Source organism: Phyllobates terribilis, unplaced genomic scaffold (genome assembly GCF_046119375.1).
Source record: "Phyllobates terribilis strain yellow unplaced genomic scaffold, ASM4611937v1 Scaffold_5__5_contigs__length_657084704, whole genome shotgun sequence".
NCBI classification, from domain to species: Eukaryota; Metazoa; Chordata; class Amphibia; order Anura; family Dendrobatidae; genus Phyllobates; species Phyllobates terribilis.
In genome coordinates this window covers 99,910,759-99,932,194 of record NW_027362765.1, presented here as the reverse complement: position 1 = coordinate 99,932,194, position 21,436 = coordinate 99,910,759, and the positions used below count along the sequence as shown (strand labels likewise).

The following is a 21,436-nucleotide window of genomic DNA, read 5'->3' as shown; positions in this document are numbered from 1 at the left end:
AATCATCCACACTTTTCTCACTAAAAAGGAGTCGGTAAAAATCAAAAGCCACGTTCCTCATTCCCTGTATAGTGGATTCTTCACCTAAACAAGTAATCGCATCTTTCCTCTCCATTGCTTTTTTAAAAAAGAAGCGTGTACATTTTTCATCTTCTACTAACTGCTTTACCTTTGAATTAAAAATAACCTCTCTCCCCTTCTGCTCCAAAAGTGTATGTATTTCTGCTTTTAGGCTGACAATGTCTTCCTCCACCTCCAACCCAATCTCTTTAAATTTATAAAGTGTCTGCAGCCTAGTATTTAGATTTGAGAAAAATTGTTTTTTCTGTCTTGATTTCTTCCTCCCTGCCGTGATAAAAAAAAGCCTAATTTTATTTTTAATCTTTTCCCACCAAGACAACATTTTTATATAAGGAGGCCTATGTTGTCTCCATTCCTGGTAGGCTGTACAAAAATCCGACCTTATCTGAGGATCCTCCAGCAGATGTGTCCCCAAACGCCACAGTCCTTTGTTTATTCTCTGCTCTCCTTGGTATTCTAACTGTAATTTTAACATTTTGTGATCGGAAAATAAATTAGACATTAGATCAAACATCACCGGCTTAAAATCCACAGATAAAAACATAAAATCGATCCTAGAGGCCACTCCCCGACCGGACCATGTAAATCCAGGGTCCGTCGGTGAAAGAGACCTCCAGGCATCGCATAGCTTAAAATCAGTTTGAAAATTTTTTAGCAGAAAACATGACTTATCCAACTTATGGAGAGGGTCCCCTCCTACTCGTTGTTCGCCGACACTAAGGCAGTTGAAATCCCCACCTATCAGGAGGGGAGAAGACCCAACACAAAATACAGGCAAAATTTCAAACAATTGGATGCGCTCTTGCTTGTCGGGAGGAGCATGCACATTAATTATGCGAAAACTAAAATTATTAATATGCAAATGTACTAACATTGCCCTGCCTGGTGTAATCTCTGTAACAGAGGAAAACACGATGTTATTACCACGACAGAGCAAACCCACTCCAGCAGACCTATTCACATTTGAGCCGGACCACACTGACGGTCCCGACTTCCAATCCTTTTTAATTAATTGAGTGTTGTAGTCCACATTCCTGCAATAAACACACGTCAAAGTCTAAAGTCTCTAAATATTGAAAAAGAGCAGCCCTGCGAACAGGGCTCTTTAAAGATCTCACATTCAGTGAGAGGCATTTTATGGACGGCATTTAAGTCAAGGTGGGAGGGAGTCATCCAGAATCATCTTGACCTGTTCAGGACTATGATCCAACAGTGCCTCCAAGATCCCTGACTCCGGGGAAAAGGAAATGTTCATTGGATCCGAGGCAGTGACCGGATATCCAGCTCCTGCTCCCTGCAGCCACAAATCACCGACACCCAAGGAAACATCCGGTGAATCTGGACAGACATCCGCACGCATCTTTTTCCCGCTGGGTTCAGGTAGGTCACTAGTGCAATCTTCTCCCACTACTGCCTCATGGTCTCTCTTCTCGAGGTCGTCACCTAGGGAAAAACACACTGCGTCCTGCTGGCTCGACACTTGAATAGCATCTGGGGCCTTCGCAGCAGGGCCCACCAGTGCCAACATACTGGGGGCACCCTGCTCCAGCACACCAGAAACACACACATCTTCAGGGGCCATCGACACAGAGACACCCTCCCGAACAGAAGAGCGTCCCTGCTCCGGTCCCTGGACGGACCGCCCATAGTCCCCTTTTTGCGGGGGCTTCTTCTTTGCCACCTCCACTACAGAGGGGCCAGTAGAGCTTAGCTCAGTCCTGTCAAGGGGATCCTCCCCGACGGACACTGAGGGGCGAGCTAGAGATTGTCTTCGCCAGGGTCCCCCAGTTGCCTCTGCATATGTCCGTACCTTGGTTCTCTGGGGGCAACTCCGGAATACATGTCCATCCTCCCCGCACAGATTACACTGTTTCTTGTGAGGACAGTCTTTCGTCAAGTGTCCATACTGGCTGCAATTATTACAACGGGCAGCCCTCCTCTCCTGGAAAGTGTCTTGGGTATGCCCCATTGTGCCACAATTCCTACAATACAAGGGCATACCTTGATAGAAGAGGTATCCTCGGCTCTTCCCGATTGTGAAGGTGGAGGGAGGGTGCTGTGTTCCTCCGACTCCCGTTGGATCCTTCTTTAATTGTGCCAGGAACCTCCGCTTCCCACACCAAAAATTAACTGCATTTTTAATGTTTCCTAAAAAGGACACGTCATCGCAATAGCGACGCAAGAAAATCAAAATATCCAGCACTTCCACAAAAGGGTTAGGGAAGTGAACCACAATCTGGAATTCTTCATAAGCAAATAATAAGGAAAAAATCAAACCTTCCATTTCGTCCATGTGGCTATTTTCGTTCACTTTCTGGACCAGTTGCTGGCAGCACCCTTGACTCCTAAAAGTGATGGTGTAGGTACCTTTCGATTCGTTGTCCTGGAAGCAGAAGATGTCCTCTCTACTAAATCCCAGAAGTCCAAGCAGGATGATGTTGCAAACATACTGGATGTTTTTCTCACAGCGAAACTTCTCCAAAACGTCAATTCGCACTGTATTTCTCATCCGGGGTTCACCCGATGCATATGACAGCACAGCCGGCATCTCTTCCAAAAAAGGTACGCCAACTACGGAAAGAAAAAAAAAGGCATATGCCTTTTTAGGGGATCACTTCCCGTTGCTCCCGGACTAAGCCTCTCTCCCTATAGCAGCAGGGGGGTGAAGTCCCTCCGAAAAGGAACGATCCCCCCAGGCCGAGAGAGAGGGTACCGGAAGCACCCAGATAGACAACAACCAAACAGACAAGCTGTAAGATCGAAGCCAAAAGGCCGAGAAGCGATAACCAGAATTGGTTTCGGGCTACGGTGCCACCCAAGGATCCTGAAAAGTCCATTTGTGGAGATGGGCTCCTGGACTCCCGTTAAGAAGACATGTTGTCAACCTCTAGATCCCTTACATGCCTGCACTTTTCGGCTTGCTGCTGCTGCAATCCACGCGTTTTAGATCTGCATAACTCCACCTCTTTAAACACAGCACCCTCACCCCCTGCTGTTCCCACCCGCCTCAACACCGTTGGAAGGGAGGAGAACCAATTAAGGCGGGGGGGGTGGAACGAGCAGCTGTCTACCCTTAGCAGGAGGGCTGCTGATTACTTACCTTTCCTGCTGCTGCTGGCTGTCCAGCAGCAGACTGAAGGTGGCTGCTGCTGTGCGCAGGTATATAAAGGCTCAGAGCCTATTATGACACGCAGAGCCAGCGTTCCATTGCCACATTCCATCTACTGCAGGCAGGATACCTAGCTGGCTGAATGTCACTGAGAAGCTCACAGAGACCGCCATAAGCAACAGTTTAAAAGAATGCCACAGACTAATCAACCAAACTTTTTGGGTTGGGTTCTCTTTTATAGTCTGCAGGCATTAAATGAAAGAAGTCAGTGTTCCAGCAGAGGGAGACAACGTTTCAGAAAAGGCATTGTAGCAAACCAAAAAAGAAATTTTAAGCGCAGCAGAGTAACCAGCGCACATACCTGTTAGCTCAGGTGAGTTTAAAAGGCTGCTGTTGATAACAAGGGCATTTGCTAAATAGATGGTGTGTGTGCAACAATATACTGAAAGGTCAATTATATTGTGCAGCTTATCTCACCACCTGTAGTTATTTAGGTGAAAGCTCCAAAATGCTTGCCTAATATGTCTGTTTATCCAAAAGGAAGTAAAGAGGGAGAGCTAGATAGATAGCATTGCATTACATTACATGGCAATGCAATGCACAGTTGCTGAAGTTGAACCAAAATGAGCTTGTCATCTGGCTTCTGCAACTTTGAACATGAAAAATCCAATGAGGAGAAGAAAAGCAAAGCCAAAGAGTCCATCCCAAAATCCGACAAACAAGCAAAATGAACAAAAAACATTGAATTCAATTCTTTCTGATTTTAGAAACTGCATTAAAGAAGGGGTGCACCGGTCCTGGAGATACTGCAATACCAGGTCAATGCGTGGAGTGGACAGAGCAAGCTCTTTTTCCATCTCCCTGTTCTAAAAATCCATTTAATATATGGTCCCCAGATAGGGGACGTATCAGATATTAAACTGATAAGAACAGATTTTTTTTTTTTTTTTTTTTTTCTCCTCAGACGAGGAAATTCCACAGTCTATGGAAACCAGACAAAGGAAAATTCCATCAAAACAGCTGCGTCAAATCCAATACGCAATTTGCTGTCCCCATCATCATCGGAAATATTTATTTCATATTTCAAAACAACAATAACAAAAATCAAGAAGTACTAACAATATATCTCCACTTTTTAACTTTCCATATTCCCTCTGCATCCACTTCCCCTCTCCTCTTTTTGTCCCATAGGAAACACACATACATCTTCCCCAAAATCACCTTCACACTATCCTTTACAGCAATTTCCTTCCTTTTAAACACATACACATTCCTCACATCCCATAACACTTCCTTTATACATGCAAGCATCAACCACAAGACTCTTTCCTTCGTCCCATCACATATTCCCAAACCAAACATAAACAACTCAAAAGACAACAAATTCACACCACACAATTCTTTACACAAAGGCCCCATTCTCCCAATCACATCTCTAGCATACTGGCAATTCCAAAAAACATGCAACACACTTTCCCTTCCACCACAGCCATTTCTTGGACACATTTCACTTCTCACCAAACCTCTATTCCTCTGAAACTCTCTCACAGGTAATACTCCATGTAAAGACTGCCACACAACTTCACTCTGTTTGTTGGTCATACCACTCATCCGCACTTTCTTCCAAACCTTCTGCACATCACCACCCCTAACCATATTTATTCCACATTCTACCTCTCTACATTCAATCATCCTATACACAGCCTTCTTATTCTCCAGCAATCTCACATCTGCATCACACAGTTCATACCTCACCAAATACTTATAAACCCACACATACCATACAGGCACCTCAAAAGCAATCGGACATCGCAAATCCCTTTCTCGCCACTTTAAACGAAACAAATACGCTCCAAATAAATACCTACACATAGATGAAAACTTTCCATCCGCCCTAATCACTTTCAAAACAAACACAACGATATTCACACCAAAAAACACGTCCAAATTCGGAAAACCCAAACCACCTTTTTCCACTCTTTTAACCAAAATTTCTCTCCTAGCTCTCTCCATTTTCGAGTTCCACAAAAAAACAAATAAAATTCTATTCAAGCTTCTCATACACATATATCCTGGTGGAAATACTACCGCAATATATAAAAATATTGGCAACACCACACTCTTAACAATTAAAATCTTCCCAAAAAAGGATAAACTCCTCAATTTCCAAAAATTCAACTTCTGCTCAACTTTTCCTTTCGCATCATCCCAACTTTCTTTCCCATCCAAACTCTCTGAAAACTTCACACCCAACACTTTAATAGGTCCATTCACTACATTCACACCTACATCCCTACTTAAACTTCCGCCTCCAAAACCCTTACACTCACTCTTTTCCCAATTCACTTTAAACGCAGATGCACCACAAAAAATAGACACTAACAACTTCACCCGCCTCACCGAACATTCAGAATCACATAATACACACACGTCATCCATATAACCACTCACCTTCCATTCTTTTCCTCCACCTCCCGGCACTTGCACACCACGAATTACCTTATCTTTCCTCAGCATACACAACAATGGCTCAATTGCACAAATAAATGCTACAGGGGACAAAGGACACCCCTGTCGCACACCCGAAAGCACATTCACTTTCCTACCCACATACCCATTCATTAAAACACAGCTATAAACACCCGCATACAAACTTCTCACTCGCCCAATAAAATCAGCCGGAAAACCCATTTTTAACAACACTCTGAACAAAAAACCATGCGACAACCTATCATACGCCTTTTCAAAATTAAAACTTAACAAAAATACACTCTTCTTACGACCCATGCAATCCCATAGACAATCTCTTAACATACACACACACTCATGAATCCGCCTCCCAGGTACCGTACAACACTGCTCATCCCCAATCACACTCTCTATAACATCACGCATCCTATTAGCCATAAGTTTTGCATAGATTTTATAATCACAATTAAGTAAAGTTATTGGCCTCCAATTCCTCAGACTTTTCAAATCCCCTTTCTTAGGAATCAACACAACCATACCTGCGCGCATACTCTCAGTCACCTCCATGTTTCCCCACATATACTTACATACATCCACAAAGTCCTTACCAATCACACCCCACATCACACGATAAAATTCTACTGGGAGGCCATCCTCCCCCGGCGTCTTATTCAAAGCCATACTACACATAACCTTCCATACCTCATCACCAGTCACCTCACCCATCACTCTCTCTCTTTCTGCTTCACTCAACTTACTCTCTAACACACTCAAAACATCATTCTCCAAACATTCATCCCTCTGTTTCATACAGATCCTCATAAAACTTTGCCACCTCTTCACACATATCCTCTCCACTCACCTCACTTCCATCTGCTCCATACACCACGCTCATACTCTGTTTCTTTCCAAAAACTTTTTTAAAGAAAAACCGAGAACATTTCTCATCCTGCTCCATCTTATCAATCTTTGCCCTAAACACTATGCTTCTCCCTCTCTCCAACAAAAACTCACTAATCTCCTTTTTTACCTCTAAAATATCCTCCTCCACCTCAACTCCTCCTTCCCTTAACTTATACCGCGCGTTCAGTTTACCAAAACTCTCTCTTTTAATTGCTGCATACTTGTATCCTAAATTTTTAAAGAACATTTTTGTTTGTTTCTTCACCCAGCCCCACCACTCACAAACATTCCCGAACTCATTTTTATGCTTACACCATTCTTCATACCGCCTTTCATACTCCTTTCTCACATCTTCATTCTCTAACAGTTTAACATTTAACTTCCACAATCCTCTCCCAAACACTCCATCAACTTTTATATCCAACTCACACAACATACACACATGATCTGAAAAAAGAACGTTTTCCTGCCTATAATTAACAGAAACCATATTTTTAGAAATAAAATAATAATCCAATCTGGATTGTACCCTACCACTCTCAGAAAAGAAAGTGTTCAACAAAGGATTCATGTTACACACCCGCTGCATATCACACAACCCAAAATCATTCACTAACTCCAATAATGCTTTCCCAGACACATCCACATTCACTCTCCCCACATCACAGTTCATATCACCCACAATTACCACAGGTATTCTTCCTGGAACAAAAAGCTTAATTTTTTCAAATAAATTTTTGCGCTCATTTTTTTCAACTGGCGCATAAACATTAATAACACAAAATTTTACATTCTTGTATACAAAATTAGCAAGGATACATCTCCCCACCTCAATAACCAAATAATCACTCAAAACAACCTCCCTTCCTTTAACCAAAATACCCACACCATCATTCTTATTACATGCACTCCCCGACCACACAGACGCTCCATAAGACCATTCATCCCCTTTCACACCATCCACTACCCCACATTCTTGTAAACAAAAAATAGATGCATTTTGCATAGCTAAAAACTCAAAAATAGCAGCTCTTCTTACTTTACTTTTAAACACTCTTACGTTTTGGGACACTATGGTAAATCCCATAATACTTCTACTCCTTCACCAATTACACAAAGAAATAGCCTTTGGCCTAAACCAAAGCTCACAAGAGGACAAAAAGAAAAAACATTTACAATATTATATGGTGACACTATCCAGCACCACCACTATCCTCCTCCGCCATCAGAACAGAACAGCTGGTTTCCGACCCGCTGGCTTCACCAGCCACACTCCTCATTCTGGCAGTTCTGATCTTCCTCTGAGGCTCACTAAAATCTGCATCATCACTGCCCCCACCATCCTCCCTACGACTCTTCTTTGCACCCCTATCATCCTCCGAAGAAAAATCTTCAATGTTTTCAGGACCCGAAGGGTGTTCAGGACCGTCGGGTTCCGAGATTTGCACTTCACATCCTGTTGCGTCCATTGCCTCTCCAAAAGTCATCATCTCAGGCAGCTCTGCCTCCACCACTTTCCTAGATATTCTCGCAGACACTGCCTTTTTCTCCACCTTTGCCACTTCCCTCCAGAACTCCTTTTCTTCCCTCCGCTTCTTCCTCATTTCTTCAGCAGAAGAAGAACATGGTCTCAGGGACACCTCCTCTGGCGCCGTAGAGGGAGAGGCTCTACCAGTTTCCCGCCTCCTTCCCTCTCTCTCCTCCCTCTCCAATCTTTCCAGCACTTTCAGTGCTCTTGCCATCTGCCTCCTCTCCAGCTCCTCCTCCTTCTGTTCTTTATCAGAACGTCTAGGTGCACTCCTAGGACAGTCCATATACATGTGATCACTACTCCCACAGACATCACAGGACTTGGCCTCTGGACACTGGTTGGCCATATGCCCCTCCTTTCTTCAATTTCGGCAACACTGCCCTTTAAGGCATGTTACCATGGTATGTCCGAAAGAAAAGCATCTACGGCAAAACATGGGCTGGCCTGGGTAAAAGAGGAAACCTCTATGGCCTGCAACGGAAAAATTTGATGGAGGGTGTCTAAAGCCCCCCACACTGTCAGGATCCCTTTTCAATTTCACACGGAATTTATACTGACAGTTAAAGATTCCTAGACAATTGACTTGCTTCACTCCCTTCCGCACATATTCACAGTAGCGAGAGAGGAAGCACTCCAGCAGCTCAGGGTCTGTAAAAGGGTTATAGACAGTCACAGTCACCTCCTTTTCTTGCAGACCAAACAAAGGTTCCCATCTAACTCCTTCCAAGCAGGGGTCACTAGAGTGACCACGGAGCCATTCAAAGACATTAAGGCAAACATCCTGGTCCATAAAGGTAACATCATAATTACCTTGACGTGAAAATTCGTTGACACTGAAGAACTCAGAACGTCTTGCTCCAGCTTTGCCTTCAACGATGTCTTGGACAATGAAAACCACGTTGTTCTTGTTCTGGTCCGATGGATCCACGGACAAACGGATGGTGTTCTTCACAAAAGACATCTTGGATTCTGTCGGTATGAAATACCACAGGAAAAAGCAGAAAATCCTCCACAAAAGGGTCCGGATTCCTCCAGGACACTCGCACCAATCAAGGTACAGTCATACGATCGCAGCCAAAAGGCCGAGAAGCGATAACCAGAATTGGTTTCGAACTACGGTGCCACCCAAGGATCCTGAAAAGTCCATTTGTGGAGATGGGCTCCTGGACTCCCGTTAAGAAGACATGTTGTCAACCTCTAGATCCCTTACATGCCTGCACTTTTCGGCTTGCTGCTGCTGCAATCCACGCGTTTTAGATCTGCATAACTCCACCTCTTTAAACACAGCACCCTCACCCCCTGCTGTTCCCACCCGCCTCAACACCGTTGGAAGGGAGGAGAACCAATTAAGGCGGGGGGGGTGGAACGAGCAGCTGTCTACCCTTAGCAGGAGGGCTGCTGATTACTTACATTTCCTGCTGCTGCTGGCTGTCCAGCAGCAGACTGAAGGTGGCTGCTGCTGTGCGCAGGTATATAAAGGCTCAGAGCCTATTATGACACGCGCAGCCAGCGTTCCATTGCCACATTCCATCTACTGCAGTCAGGATACCTGGCTGGCTGAATGTCACTGAGAAGCTCACAGAGACCGCCATAAGCAACAGTTTAACAGAATGCCACAGACTAATCAACCAAACTTTTTGGGTTGGGTTCTCTTTTATAGTCTGCAGGCATTAAATGAAAGAAGTCAGTGTTCCAGCAGAGGGAGACAACGTTTCAGAAAAGGCATTGTAGCAAACCAAAAAAGAAATTTTAAGCGCAGCAGAGTAACCAGCGCACATACCTGTTAGCTCAGGTGAGTTTAAAAGGCTGCTGTTGATAACAAGGGCATTTGCTTTAGCAATAGATGGTGTGTGTGCAACAATATACTGAAAGGTCAATTATATTGTGCAGCTTATCTCACCACCTGTAGTTATTTAGGTGAAAGCTCCAAAATGCTTGCCTAATATGTCTGTTTATCCAAAAGGAAGTAAAGAGGGAGAGCTAGATAGATAGCATTGCATTACATTACATGGCAATGCAATGCACAGTTGCTGAAGTTGAACCAAAATGAGCTTGTCATCTGGCTTCTGCAACTTTGAACATGAAAAATCCAATGAGGAGAAGAAAAGCAAAGCCAAAGAGTCCATCCCAAAATCCGACAAACAAGCAAAATGAGCAAAAAACATTGAATTTAATTCTTTCTGATTTTAGAAACTGCATTAAAGAAGGGGTGCACCGGTCCTGGAGATACTGCAATACCAGGTCAATGCGTGGAGTGGACAGAGCAAGCTCTTTTTCCATCTCCCTGTTCTAAAAATCCATTTAATATATGGTCCCCAGATAGGGGACGTATCAGATATTAAACTGATAAGAACAGATACTACACTTGATCTTAGCCAAAAGGCCGAGAAGCGATAACCAGAATTGGTTTCGAACTACGGTGTCACCCAAAGATCCTGAAAAGTCCATTTGTGGAGATGGGCTCCTGGACTCCCGTTAAGAAGACATGTTGTCAACCTCTAGATCCCTTACATGCCTGCACTTTTCGGCTTGCTGCTGCTGCAATCCACGCGTTTTAGATCTGCATAACTCCACCTCTTTAAACACAGCACCCTCACCCCCTGCTGTTCCCACCCGCCTCAACACCGTTGGAAGGGAGGAGAACCAATTAAGGCGGGGGGGGTGGAACGAGCAGCTGTCTACCCTTAGCAGGAGGGCTGCTGATTACTTACTTTTCCTGCTGCTGCTGGCTGTCCAGCAGCAGACTGAAGGTGGCTGCTGCTGTGCGCAGGTATATAAAGGCTCAGAGCCTATTATGACACGCGCAGCCAGCGTTCCATTGCCACATTCCATCTACTGCAGGCAGGATACCTGGCTGGCTGAATGTCACTGAGAAGCTCACAGAGACCGCCATAAGCAACAGTTTAACAGAATGCCACAGACTAATCAACCAAACTTTTTGGGTTGGGTTCTCTTTTATAGTCTGCAGGCATTAAATGAAAGAAGTCAGTGTTCCAGCAGAGGGAGACAACGTTTCAGAAAAGGCATTGTAGCAAACCAAAAAAGAAATTTTAAGCGCAGCAGAGTAACCAGCGCACATACCTGTTAGCTCAGGTGAGTTTAAAAGGCTGCTGTTGATAACAAGGGCATTTGCTAAATAGATGGTGTGTGTGCAACAATATACTGAAAGGTCAATTATATTGTGCAGCTTATCTCACCACCTGTAGTTATTTAGGTGAAAGCTCCAAAATGCTTGCCTAATATGTCTGTTTATCCAAAAGGAAGTAAAGAGGGAGAGCTAGAAAGATAGCATTGCATTACATTACATGGCAATGCAATGCACAGTTGCTGAAGTTGAACAAAAATGAGCTTGTCATCTGGCTTCTGCAACTTTGAACATGAAAAATCCAATGAGGAGAAGAAAAGCAAAGCCAAAGAGTCCATCCCAAAATCCGACAAACAAGCAAAATGAACAAAAAACATTGAATTCAATTTTTTCTGATTTTAGAAACTGCATTAAAGAAGGGGTGCACCGGTCCTGGAGATACTGCAATACCAAGTCAATGCGTGGAGTGGACAGAGCAAGCTCTTTTTCCATCTCCCTGTTCTAAAAATCCATTTAATATATGGTCCCCAGATAGGGGACGTATCAGATATTAAACTGATAAGAACAGATTTTTTTTTTTTTTTTTTTTAAAACCACTCAGGTTTAGGTAAAAGCAAACAGTCAACCAGACTTCGTCATAAGTTATACTGCTACTTCATAAACATCATTGTGGTTTCTTTATTAAAGTATTATTCAACAAAAATACATCCATGTAATCTTAAGCCAGAGAAAATTCCAGAAAAAAAAGAATCAACGGTATTTAACCATATCCTGCCACTTAAGGTATTTCCACACACCTTCAGAATCTGTTCCACCACCACCACCTTCTCTTGTATCCCACAAATAGATTACATATAGTCTTGCTAAGATCAACCTAATACAATCATTTACTGTTAAATTTACTCTTTTAAACACACACAAATTTCTCACATCCCACAAGCTCTCCTGCACACACACCATAATAAACCACATCATCCTTTCTAGGCCACGACGACTAGCACCAAATCCAAACATAGCCACTCTCCAATCAATAAACTTCACACCAGCAACCCCTTTACACAGTCCACCCACACCTTTCCACACATCATACGCAAAATTACAATCCCACATAAGGTGCCTCACCGTCTCATTCGCTCCACAACCATCCCTTGGACATACTGCAGATCTTATGAGATCTCTTTTCTTCTGAAAATCCCTCACTGGCAAAATATTATGAAGGTCCATCCAAACTATATCTCGCTGTCTATTCGACACACCTTGAATGCTTAACTTCTTCCATACCCGCGCAACTTCCATAGAACGCAATCCCACCACATTACTCTCACACTCATTCACACACATCTTCTCCATCACCTTCTTAACAAACGTAAAGTCTTTCATTGCAACTGCTAACAAATCATTCTTCCTCACAAACTTCTCAATCAAACCATACCACTCAGGACACTTAAACGCAAGAGGCACATTCTTATCACGCTTCACCCAATTCAGACCATACAGCATCCATCCAGCCAAATACTTACACATAAATGCCCCTTTATTATTCTTCCCAATCAAAATGACCGTAGTCTTAATAAAATGCAATGTTAGAAACACTTCAATATTCGGGAACTTCAGTCCCCCATGCAAATATTGCTTAAACAAAATCTCCCTCTTAAGTCTTTCCATCCTACTGCCCCAAAAAAACAAAAAAATTAGTTTCTCCACCTTTTTAATTTTCCTATAGGGCACTGGAAAGATACAAGAAACGTAAAGCAAAATAGGGAGAATAACAGCCTTAATAATAAAAACCTTCCCTACCAAAGACAAAGAACGTAACTTCCAAAAATTCATCTTTCGCACAATCCGCTCACCACATTCATCCCAACTCTCATAACCTTTCAAATCATCATTAAAAAAAACTCCCAACACTTTAATTGCACCATCCACACCAGCCACACCATCCATCTTAATCCTATTGTCACCAAAACATTTAAACATGCATTTATTCCAATTCACACGAAACGCTGACGCGCCACAAAAAAAATTCAACAACAATTTTACTCTCTCCATAGAGGTCACACTCTCACTCACCACTACCACATCATCCATATATCCTAAGACTTTCACAGTCATTCCACCACTCCCCGGCACTAACAAACCACGCACCACTTTCTCTTTCCGAATCATGCACAGCAGTGGCTCAATCACACACACAAATAATACCGGTGACATGGGGCAACCTTGCCTCACACCAGACCTAATACACACTTTCTCACTCAAAAACCCATTCACCAGAAATTCACTCACCACCTCCCCATACAATCCTCTCACGGCACGTACAAATTTCTCCGGAAAACCCATTCTGCGCAAAACCTCAAATAGAAACACATGAGACACACGATCAAACGCCTTTTCAAAGTCAACAGCCATCACCATACACTTCTGCTTTCTTACTTTACAATCCCACAACACATCTCTTAAAAGACACAGCTTATCTGTCATACATCTACCAGGCACTGCACACACTTGATCTTTACCAATCACATCAGCTATAACCACACGCATCCGACACGCCAAAATTTTACTGAATACCTTATAATCGGCGTTCAGAAGCGTAATTGGCCTCCAATTACTCAAACACCTTTTATCCCCTTTCTTATGGATTAAGACCACCACTCCCTCCTTCATTGAACCCGCAAGCATCCCATTCTCCAACATAAACTGACACACTTCCACTAAATCCATACCCATCACTTCCCACATCATAACATATAGCTCCACAGGCAAACCATCCTTCCCAGGCGTCACATTTTTCCTTGCACCAAACAACGCTTTCTTATCTTCTTCCTCAATCACAGCCTCACATAGACCAGAACATCCATCCTCACCCACCCTACAATCCAAAATCTTAAGCACTTCTTCTTTCAAACTCTCATCCACCCACTTCCTGCCAAACAACTCAGCATAAAACCTGACCACTTCCTTCATTACATCCTTCCCACTCACACAAACACCATCCACATCAAAAATCTCCTCCATACCCTCCTTCTTACCATTTATTTTTTTAAAGAAATATCTTGAACACTTTTCATCTTTATCAAGATGGACCACCTTAGACCTAAAAATTATTTCCCTTCCCTTCCTCTCCAAAGTCCTCTTCAAATCCTCTCTCGCACTTCTTAATAAATCATCCACATCCACACCACACATCCTCATTTTTCCAGTCATTCCACCCTCATCATTAAATCTTTATATTGACTCCTTACCATGGCAGCCTTTTTATAGCCCCATCGACGAAAAAACTTTTGCACTTCATGCTTCATCCAATCCCACCACACCAACACACTTTCAAACTTACTCTTTTGAGATTTACACCAACTATATTTTTTCTTAAAATCATTCACAATTCTCTCATCCTCAAGCAAACTCACATTCAATTTCCATACACCTCTCCCATGCACCCGCCTTAAATCCCCTCTAAACTCACCTTTCAGGCACACATGGTCCGAAAAAGGAACTGGAAATTGAGAAAAACCATCACATATTATATTTTTAGAAAAAAACATCCTATCAATCCTAGATGTTATCCCACCCCTGTCCGCTTTATAGGTTGGTGGTGGTGGCTTCCCCAAAAAAACCTCAGCAGCATCAAAAAAGAAAAAATCTGAAATAATGTTTGCCAATTTTTTCCTGAGGTATCAACTTTCCCATCAGTTACACAGTTAAAATCACCTGTTACTATCACAGGGATCCTACCAGGTAATTCTAAACATAATTTATCTAATAAACTTAACCTGTCTTCTTTTTTTGTAGGACCATAAATATTTATAATTTTAACTTTCCACCCCCTCCCACACACAACTGCAGAAATGCAACGACCCACTTCTATTACCTTATAACATTCAAAAACAAAATTTCTATTATTTAATACTATCCCAACTCCATCATTTTTATTCCCACTAGAGCCAGACCAGATATGCTGGCCATATGGCCAATCAGCGTCTTCCAGGGGTTCTTCTATACCACACTCCTGTAGACACATAATATCAAAAGAATGGTTATGTAAGAAGTCCAGAATCACAGATCTTCTAACTCTAGACTTTAAAAGTCTTACATTAAGGGACGCAATGTCCCAATTTGGTTTAGAGACCATTCTTTGGCTCAAAAACCACAAACACCAGTCTCAGGAAAAAAAAAAACACGCCTTCCTTATCCTTTGTCATCTGGCGAACTCCCGCCTAGCTGAAAGATAGTGGACTCCAAATTCTCCTCCAGGTAAGCCGTTGACGCAGGAGAAAGAGAACCCGCTGGGTAATCCCGCTCACTCACCGGACTTGCCACGCATTGGCTACTTGATGATTCAGACAACCGGGCCCTTTTATTCTTAGCGCGGTCCGGTTCCTCAGAAGACCTCACCCCAGTCTCAGTGAAGTCTCCTTGACCTCCAACTCCCTCTTCATCCATACTTTCAGCGCTCCAACTGAGAGCCGGGTCCCCTGGGGTTTCCAAGGCTCCCTCACGTTCCTCACAAAAGGAGTCGATGAAACCCCCCTGATAGGAAGAAATGTCCATCTCAGCTGCCAGAACCTCTTCCACTCTCCCGGGCTCCATCAGTAGGTCAGCAGACGCCCTCACTGGAGCAGTCTCCACACGCTGTTCCACTACCTTCACCCTGGAAGAAACTGCGGCCTCAGGTGCCACACTCCTAGGCCTCGGAGAGTTCGCGACCACCTCAGAGTATGCCCTTGCCTTGCCCTCGTTCGCACGACGAGTACAATCCTTAAAGGCATGCCCCTCCATACCACAAGCATTGCAAACAATCGGATTGGTACAGTCCTTAGCAACATGCCCACTTTGGTTGCACTTGGAGCAAACAGGCACAGCAGTACAAACCTCTTGTAAGTGGCCGTACTTCTTACATTTCCTGCAAAAAACTGGGGCTTCAGGAAAGAAGAGAATACCCCTATCTCTCCCGATGGAGAAACTTTGGGGAGGGTAATGAACACCTCCAGGCTCCGAAGAACTTTCCCCAAATCTGACAAAATATCTGTATTTGCCAGTCCATAAGTTCTCCTCGTTCATTATTTTGTGACTGTTGCTCACAAAGTCACAATGCCTCTTAAGAAAAGCCGCAATGTCATGTTCTTGCACAAAGGGATTATACATAAAAATGACTAGGGGAACATCACCTTTGGAGTACAAGACTGTAAAGGTCAAACCATCCAAGGTTGGATTCTTCTCCTGCTCCCTCAACTTCTTGTATAGGTTCCGGCAAGCCGCCATAGATTGCAGCACCAAGACATACCGTCCTTCTTTCCGGGATTCCTGCAGGCAGACGATGTTTTCTCTTGTTACTTCCAGGATTTTGAAGATCACCTCGTGCACCATATACGACAGATTGAAACGCTCTCTGACAGCAGCATCAACTTCAATGCGGAATGCATTGCGAACCCGATTGTCATCGGTCCCAGCATAGCGTATCTTCACGCCCATTATGATCACTCTCTCGTTCCTCCTCGTTCTCCCCCTAAAGCAGCAACCGGCTTAAGCCATCAAGATGGCGATGCCGGAAGGCCAAGGGAAAACACTCAAGGACCCCAGACAAGACACTTGGTCTTAGCCAAAAGGCCGAGAAGCGATAACCAGAATTGGTTTCGAACTACGGTGCCACCCAAGGATCCTGAAAAGTCCATTTGTGGAGATGGGCTCCTGGACTCCCGTTAAGAAGACATGTTGTCAACCTCTAGATCCCTTACATGCCTGCACTTTTCGGCTTGCTGCTGCTGCAATCCACGCGTTTTAGATCTGCATAACTCCACCTCTTTAAACACAGCACCCTCACCCCTGCTGTTCCCACCCGCCTCAACACCGTTGGAAGGGAGGAGAACCAATTAAGGCGGGGGGGGTGGAACGAGCAGCTGTCTACCCTTAGCAGGAGGGCTGCTGATTACTTACCTTTCCTGCTGCTGCTGGCTGTACAGCAGCAGACTGAAGGTGGATGCTGCTGTGCGCAGGTATATAAAGGCTCAGAGCCTATTATGACACGCGCAGCCAGCGTTCCATTGCCACATTCCATCTACTGCAGGCAGGATACCTGGCTGGCTGAATGTCACTGAGAAGCTCACAGAGACCGCCATAAGCAACAGTTTAATAGAATGCCACAGACTAATCAACCAAAGTTTTTGGGCTGGGTTCTCTTTTATAGTCTGCAGGCATTAAATGAAAGAAGTCAGTGTTCCAGCAGAGGGAGACAACGTTTCAGAAAAGGCATTGTAGCAAACCAAAAAAGAAATTTTAAGCGCAGCAGAGTAACCAGCGCACATACCTGTTAGCTCAGGTGAGTTTAAAAGGCTGCTGTTGATAACAAGGGCATTTGCTAAATAGATGGTGTGTGTGCAACAATATACTGAAAGGTCAATTATATTGTGCAGCTTATCTCACCACCTGTAGTTATTTAGGTGAAAGCTCCAAAATGCTTGCCTAATATGTCTGTTTATCCAAAAGGAAGTAAAGAGGGAGAGCTAGATAGATAGCATTGCATTACATTACATGGCAATGCAATGCACAGTTGCTGAAGGTGAACCAAAATGAGCTTGTCATCTGGCTTCTGCAACTTTGAACATGAAAAATCCAATGAGGAGAAGAAAAGCAAAGCCAAAGAGTCCATCCCAAAATCCGACAAACAAGCAAAATGAACAAAAAACATTGAATTCAATTCTTTCTGATTTTAGAAACTGCATTAAAGAAGGGGTGCACCGGTCCTGGAGATACTGCAATACCAGGTCAATGCGTGGAGTGGACAGAGCAAGCTCTTTTTTCATCTCCCTGTTCTAAAAATCCATTTAATATATGGTCCCCAGATAGGGGACGTATCAGATATTAAACTGATAAGAACAGATACTACACTTGATCTTAGCCAAAAGGCCGAGAAGCGATAACCAGAATTGGTTTCGAACTACGGTGCCACCCAAGGATCCTGAAAAGTCCATTTGTGGAGATGGGCTCCTGGACTCCCGTTAAGAAGACATGTTGTCAACCTCTACATCCCTTACATGCCTGCACTTTTCGGCTTGCTGCTGCTGCAATCCACGCGTTTTAGATCTGCATAACTCCACCTCTTTAAACACAGCACCCTCACCCCCTGCTGTTCCCACCCGCCTCAACACCGTTGGAAGGGAGGAGAACCAATTAAGGCGGGGGGGGGGGTGGAACGAGCAGCTGTCTACCCTTAGCAGGAGGGCTGATGATTACTTACCTTTCCTGCTGCTGCTGGCTGTCCAGCAGCAGACTGAAGGTGGCTGCTGCTGTGCGCAGGTATATAAAGGCTCAGAGCCTATTATGACACGCGCAGCCAGCGTTCCATTGCCACATTCCATCTACTGCAGGCAGGATACCTGGCTGGCTGAATGTCACTCAGAAGCTCACAGAGACCGCCATAAGCAACAGTTTAACAGAATGCCACAGACTAATCAACCAAACTTTTTGGGTTGGGTTCTCTTTTATAGTCTGCAGGCATTAAATGAAAGAAGTCAGTGTTCCAGCAGAGGGAGACAACGTTTCAGAAAAGGCATTGTAGCAAACCAAAAAAGAAATTTTAAGCACAGCAGAGTAACCAGCGCACATACCTGTTAGCTCAGGTGAGTTTAAAAGGCTGCTGTTGATAACAAGGGCATTTGCTAAATAGATGGTGTGTGTGCAACAATATACTGAAAGGTCAATTATATTTTGCAGCTTATCTCACCACCTGTAGTTATTTAGGTGAAAGTTCCAAAATGCTTGCCTAATATGTCTGTTTATCCAAAAGAAAGTAAAGAGGGAGAGCTAGATAAATAGCATTGCATTACATTACATGGCAATGCAATGCACAGTTGCTGAAGTTGAACCAAAATGAGCTTGTCATCTGGCTTCTGCAACTTTGAACATGAAAAATCCAATGAGGAGAAGAAAAGCAAAGCCAAAGAGTCCATCCCAAAATCCGACAAACAAGCAAAATGAACAAAAAACATTGAATTCAATTCTTTCTGATTTTAGAAACTGCATTAAAAAAGGGGTGCACCGGTCCTGGAGATACTGCAATACCAGGTCAATGCGTGGAGTGGACAGAGCAAGCTCTTTTTCCATCTCCCTGTTCTAAAAATCCATTTAATATATGGTCCCCAGATAGGGGACGTATCAGATATTAAACTGATAAGAACAGATGCTACACTTGATCTTAGCCAAAAGGCCGAGAAGCGATAACCAGAATTGGTTTCGAACTACGGTGCCACCCAAGGATCCTGAAAAGTCCATTTGTGGAGATGGGCTCCTGGACTCCCGTTAAGAAGACATGTTGTCAACCTCTAGATCCCTTACATGCCTGCACTTTTCGGCTTGCTGCTGCTGCAATCCACGTGTTTTAGATCTGCATTACTCCACCTCTTTAAACACAGCACCCTCACCCCCTGCTGTTCCCACCCGCCTCAACACCGTTGGAAGGGAGGAGAACCAATTAAGGCGGGGGGGTGGAACGAGCAGCTGTCTACCCTTAGCAGGAGGGCTGCTGATTACTTACCTTTCCTGCTGCTGCTGGCTGTCCAGCAGCAGACTGAAGGTGGCTGCTGCTGTGCGCAGGTATATAAAGGCTCAGAGCCTATTATGACACGCGCAGCCAGCGTTCCATTGCCACATTCCATCTACTGCAGGCAGGATACCTGGCTGGCTGAATGTCACTGAGAAGCTCACAGAGACCGCCATAAGCAACAGTTTAACAGAATGCCACAGACTAATCAACCAAACTTTTTGGGTTGGGTTCTCTTTTATAGTCTGCAGGCATTAAATGAAAGAAGTCAGTGTTCCAGCAGAGGGAGACAACGTTTCAGAAAAGGCATTGTAGCAAACCAAAAAAGAAATTTTAAGCGCAGCAGAGTAACCAGCGCACATACCTGTTAGCTCAGGTGAGTTTAAAAGGCTGCTGTTGATAACAAGGGCATTTGCTAAATAGATGGTGTGTGTGCAACAATACACTGAAAGGTCAATTATATTGTGCAGCTTATCTCACCACCTGTAGTTATTTAGGTGAAAGCTCCAAAATGCTTGCCTAATATGTCTGTTTATCCAAAAGGAAGTAAAGAGGGAGAGCTAGATAGATAGCATTGCATTACATTACATGGCAATGCAATGCACAGTTGCTGAAGTTGAACCAAAATGAGCTTGTCATCTGGCTTCTGCAACTTTGAACATGAAAAATCCAATGAGGAGAAGAAAAGCAAAGCCAAAGAGTCCATCCCAAAATCCGACAAACAAGCAAAATGAACAAAAAACATTGAATTAAATTCTTTCTGATTTTAGAAACTGCATTAAAGAAGGGGTGCACCGGTCCTGGAGATACTGCAATACCAGGTCAATGCGTGGAGTGGACAGAGCAAGCTCTTTTTCCATCTCCCTGTTCTAAAAATCCATTTAATATATGGTCCCCAGATAGGGGACGTATCAGATAGTAAACTGATAAGAACAGATTTTTTTTTTTTTTTTTTTTTAAACCATTCAGGTTTAGTTTTTATATAGCAAAACCGAATATATTCTTCGAATAATTGCCAAAAACTACTCATCATCATGGTTTTCTCCTCTTTTTAATTTAAAAAAATATAAATGCTTCATACTGAAGTACATCAAATTATAAGAGACAACATCTCACTCATGTAAAATATCTGAACCCATTATCGTAGGCGATAATCCCAATTATATCCAAAGTCCTATGACTAACCTTGTTTAGTCTTAACTCTTCACTTATCCTTTTCCTATGACCTAACTGCATTTGATATTGCTCAAGAAATCCGTCTTTATCATCTTTTAAACGACACATAACATTTTCCCTAAGATGCCCCAAACGTTTTTCCCTCTCAAAAGTACGATACAAAGCCTCATAATGAGCATCACTCATCTTCCTAACTCAGGCCTCACCTGTTTTACTCTTTAACACACCATCCTTCTGAACCCCACAAATACTACTGGACGTGAACTGCTCAACAGTACCTGTAGATCCTGCCTGACATATACTTTCTTCCATCTCCACCTCCACTTTTTTTCCCCCAACCTCACAGCCCCCCATGATCTCCTCCACATCCACTTCTACTTTCCCATCTTCTGTCTTCTGTATCTTCAATTCACTACCATCTCCTTTCTTCTTACTCACCAACTCTTTCACTTCCTCTTTCCCAACAGAAACCCCTCCCCCATCAACTTTCCCCTCCTTTACCCCAGATTTTATCATCTTCTCTCGAGGTTCTACACCAAAAGCTTT

At 43.6% G+C, this 21,436-nt stretch overlaps 4 non-coding genes and 2 pseudogenes across 4 annotated transcripts; all 6 read right to left on the bottom strand.

Moving 5' to 3' along the window:
• Positions 1 to 3,971: 3,971 nt before the first annotated feature.
• On the bottom strand, positions 3,972 to 4,164 carry LOC141150643 (U2 spliceosomal RNA). The gene has a single exon (XR_012246788.1). It is a non-coding gene; the product is annotated as a U2 spliceosomal RNA (small nuclear RNA).
• A 6,133-nt stretch (positions 4,165 to 10,297) lies between these two features.
• On the bottom strand, positions 10,298 to 10,488 carry LOC141274512 (U2 spliceosomal RNA). Its single transcript, XR_012322786.1, has one exon. It is a non-coding gene; the product is annotated as a U2 spliceosomal RNA (small nuclear RNA).
• Positions 10,489 to 11,594: 1,106 nt separating this feature from the next.
• On the bottom strand, positions 11,595 to 11,796 carry LOC141150525 (U2 spliceosomal RNA; annotated as a pseudogene).
• Positions 11,797 to 17,902: 6,106 nt separating this feature from the next.
• Positions 17,903 to 18,093, bottom strand: LOC141273935 (U2 spliceosomal RNA). The gene has a single exon (XR_012322235.1). It is a non-coding gene; the product is annotated as a U2 spliceosomal RNA (small nuclear RNA).
• Positions 18,094 to 19,202: 1,109 nt separating this feature from the next.
• LOC141149741 (U2 spliceosomal RNA) lies at positions 19,203 to 19,393 on the bottom strand. The gene has a single exon (XR_012246027.1). It is a non-coding gene; the product is annotated as a U2 spliceosomal RNA (small nuclear RNA).
• Positions 19,394 to 20,498: 1,105 nt separating this feature from the next.
• Positions 20,499 to 20,679, bottom strand: LOC141150792 (U2 spliceosomal RNA; annotated as a pseudogene).
• Between the last annotated feature and the right edge of the window lie 757 nt (positions 20,680 to 21,436).